The sequence below is a fragment of the Triticum aestivum genome, chromosome 4A (genome assembly GCF_018294505.1).
Source record: "Triticum aestivum cultivar Chinese Spring chromosome 4A, IWGSC CS RefSeq v2.1, whole genome shotgun sequence".
Classification (NCBI taxonomy): Eukaryota; Viridiplantae; Streptophyta; class Magnoliopsida; order Poales; family Poaceae; genus Triticum; species Triticum aestivum.
In genome coordinates, this window is record NC_057803.1 from 95,583,048 (window position 1) to 95,587,459 (window position 4,412).

The following is a 4,412-nucleotide window of genomic DNA, read 5'->3' on the forward strand; positions in this document are numbered from 1 at the left end:
GGAAGCAGGGATTTGTAGAGGTGCCAGAGCTCGGTTTTGAAATAGAGGTGAATAATATTTTGAGCGGTATACTTTCATTGTCAACATAACAACCAAGAGATGGCAATATCTTCCATGCTACACACATTATAGGCGGTTCCCAAACAGAATGGTAAAGTTTATACTCCCCCTCCACCAACAAGCATCAATCCATGGCTTGCTCGAAACAACGAGTGCCTCCAACTAACATGAATCCCAGGGGGAGTTTTTGTTTGCAATTATTTCGATTTGATTTGCATAAAGCATGGGACTGGGCATCCCATTGACCAGCCATTTTCTCATGAGTGGGGAGCGGAGTCCACTCCTCTTGAGAATAACCCGCCTAACATGGAAGATACGGACAACCCTAGTTGATACATGAGCTATTCGAGCATACAAAATAGGATATTTATTTGAAGGTTTAGAGTTTGGCACATACAAATTTACTTGGAACGGTAGGTAGATACCGTATATAGGTAGGTATGGTGGACTCATATGAAATAACTTTGGGGTTTAAGGGATTGGGTGCACAAGCAATATTCCCGCTTAGTACAAGTGAAGGCTAGCAAAAGACTGGGAAGCGACCAACTAGAGAGCGACAACAGTCATGAACATGCATTAAAATTAATCAACACCGAATGCAATCATGAGTAGGATATAATTCACCATGAACATAAATATCATGAAGGCTATGTTGATTTTGTTTCAACTACATGCGTGAACATGTGCCAAGTCAAGTCACTTAAATCATTCAGAGGAGGATACCACCCTATCATACCACATCACAACCATTTTAATAGCATGTTGGCACGCAAGGTAAACCATTATAAGCTCCTAGCTAATCAAGCATGGCACAAGAAACTATGATCTCTAGTTGTCATTGCAAACATGTTTATTCATAATAGGCTGAATCAGGAATGATGAACTAATCATATTTACAAAAACAAGAGAGGTCGAGTTCATACCAACTTTTCTGATCTCAGTCAGTCCATCATATATCGTCATAATTGCCTTTCACTTGCACGACCGAATGATGTGGATAATAATAATAGTGCACGTGCATTGGACTAAGCTGGAATCTGCAAGCATTCAATAAACAGGAAGACAAGGCAATATGGGCTCTTTTGTCAGATCAACAATAATGCATATAAGAGCCACTTCAACAATTTAATTATGGTCTTCTCCTATCGACCCCCAAAGAAAATAAAAGAAATAAAACTATTTACACGGGAAAGCTCCCAACAAGCAAAAGAAGATCAAGAAATCTTTTTTGGGTTTTCTTTTTAATTACTACTACAAGCATGGAAATTAAAACTAGCTAAAATCTACAACTAATTTTTTCTTAAGGTTTATTAAACACACAAGAAGAAAGCATAGAAAGGAAATAAACTAGCATGGATATTACAATGAAAAAGTATGAGCACGGACATCTAGCAATGAGTGTGTGTGAACATGAATGTAATGTCGATAAGAAATACGTACTCCCCCAAGCTTAGGCTTTTGGCCTAAGTTGGTTTATTGCCACGGATGGCCTAGCGGATATCCATAGTTGTAGCTGGGGTCGTACTGCGATGCAGCGGCTATTGCCTCCTGAGCTGCAGCGTGGCGGCGAGCTGCCTCCGCCCTCCTCTCATACTCATCTGCCTCCTCTCTGGTAATAAAATGTCTTCCTTTTGCCTGATAATCAAAGAAGGCAGGAGCAGGGAGAGTAATACGGACAACACGACGTCTATCCAAGATTAAGCGATACTGGAGAGGTGATCCATTCCTCTTGACAAACTGGTGGTGAACCATAGCATTAAAGTCTAGGTAAGCAGGAGGCAATTCAATATCGTCATTACGTATGGTTACACCAAGAAAATCAGCTAAACGGGTTGCATAAATTCCTCCAAAGAAATCTCCATTAAATCTATTATGATGCAACCTACGTGCAACAATGGCTCCCAAATTATTAGATTTGTCTCCTAACACAGCACTCCTAAGAACACTGAGGTCAGGGACACACATATGACATGCTTCATCTTTACCATTTATGCACCTACCTATGAAGAGAGCAAAATAATGTATAGCAGGAAAATGAATGCTCCCTATGGTAGCTTGTGCTATGCCTCTAGATTCCCCCACAGTTATACTAGCAAGAAAATTTCTAAATTCAGATTTGCGGGGTTCACTAGCACTACCCCATTGTGGAAGTTTGCAAGCAGTGGTAAAATCCTCTGAGCCCATAGTATAAGATTTTTCATAAAGATCAAACAAGACAGTTGGAGAATTACGTGAAGATGAAAATTCAAACCTCCTCACAAAGGAACTAGTGAGATAGTGGTACTGGCGGCACTTTTCTTCCTCGCAGTTCACAAGATCGGCGTTATGCAAATATGCGTTAAATTCTTCCTTAATTCCCGCTCGATCCATAAAGTTTTCCAAAGGCCATTCACAAGGACGCACTGGAACGTCTCTTGGTGGCTCTTCATGAGCATCACGCATTGCAAGCCTAGGTCCTTGTTTCCTTGCAGAACCACCTTGGTACATTTTCCTAAGCATATTTCTTCCTCTAAAAAATTTCTGAAATTTTTAGTAACTTCAAGTAAAAATAAACCAAACTCAACAAAATTGATAGCAACTACTCCTAGAAGTGCCTAGAGCCTATATCATGCATCAAAACTACTTTTACCCATATAAATTTGACATGCAGGCTCAATAACAGGGTCACCTAAGCAGCAAAAATATGCAATGAATAAAGCACTAGAACAAAAACTAATTGGACCAATGGAGGAGTCACATACCAAGGAACAATCCCCCCAAGCAGTTTTGTGAGAGGTGCTTTGAGCAAGGAGATAGAAAATGGCAGCAAAATGAGCTTGGACTTGGGTTTGAACTGGATAATCGTGTTTGTGGGAGAAAGAAGGAGTGTGTGGGTGCAGGAATAAGTGGAGGAGAGCCACCATGGGCCCATGGGGCAGGGGGGCGCGCCCAGGGGGGTAGGGCACGCCCTCCACCCTCGTGGCCAGGTGGATGCCCCCCTGTTGTGTTCTTAGTGCCAAATATTCTCAAATATTCTAGAAAAAATCATATTTAAATTTCAGGGCATTTGGAGAACTTTTATTTTCGGGGTATTTTTATATTGCACGGATAATTCAGATAACAGACGGAAAATACTTATTTTTATTTTATTAATATAAATAATAGAAAGTAAAAGGAGGGTACAGAGAGTTGTGTTTTCTAACTTCATCCATCTCATGATCATCAAAAGGAATCCATTAACTAAGTTGATCAAGTCTAGTTAACAAACTCATTCCGAATAACATGGAACCAGAGAATTTTCGAATAACACTAGGTTACCTGAACGGGGATATGCACATCCCCAACAATAAGAATATCATATTTCTTCTTGACAGTAGGAAGAGGAAATTCAAAACCTCCAAAAATAATTGATGGAATTTTTCCAATAGAATTGATACTGTGGACTTGAGGTTGTTTCCTCGGAAAGTGTACAGTATGCTCATTACCATTAACATGAAAAGTGACATTGCCTTTGTTGCAATCAATAATAGCCCCTGCAGTATTCAGAAAGGGTCTTCCAATAATAATAGACATATTATCGTCGTCGGGAATATCAAGAATAACAAAGTCCGTTAAAATAGTAACGTTTGCAACCACAACAGACACATCCTCACAAATACCGACAGGTATAGCAGTTGATTTATTAGCCATTTGCAAAGATATTTTAGTAGGTGTCAACTTATTGAAATCAAGTCTACGATATAAAGATAGAGACATAGCACTAACACCGGCTCCAAGATCACATAACGCAGTTTTAACATAGTTTCTTTTAATGGAGCATGGTATAGTGGGTACTCCTGGATCTCCAAGTTTCTTTGGTATTCCACCCTTAAAAGTATAATTAGCAAGCATGGTGAAAATTTCAGCTTCCGGTATCTTTCTTTTATTAGTAACAATTTCTTTCATGTACTTAGGATAAGGATTCATTTTAAGCATATCAGTTAATCGCATACGCAAAAAGATAGGTCTAATCATTTCAGCAAAGCGCTCAAAATCCTCATCATCCTTTTTCTTGAATGGTTTGGGAGGAAAAGGCATAGGTTTTTGAACCCATGGTTCTCTTTTTTTACCATGTTTCCTAGTGACAAAGTCTCTCTTATCATAACGTTGATTCTTTGATTGTGGGTTATCAAGATCAACAGCAGGTTCAATTTCCATACCATTATCATGGCTAGGTTGAGCATCAACATGAACATTATTATTAACATTATCACTAGTTTCAGGTTCATTACTAGATTGTGTTTCAGTATCAGAAATAGAGATATCATTTGGATTCTCAGGTGGTTCAGCAATAGGTTCACTAGAAGCATGGAAAGTCCTATCATTCTTCTTTT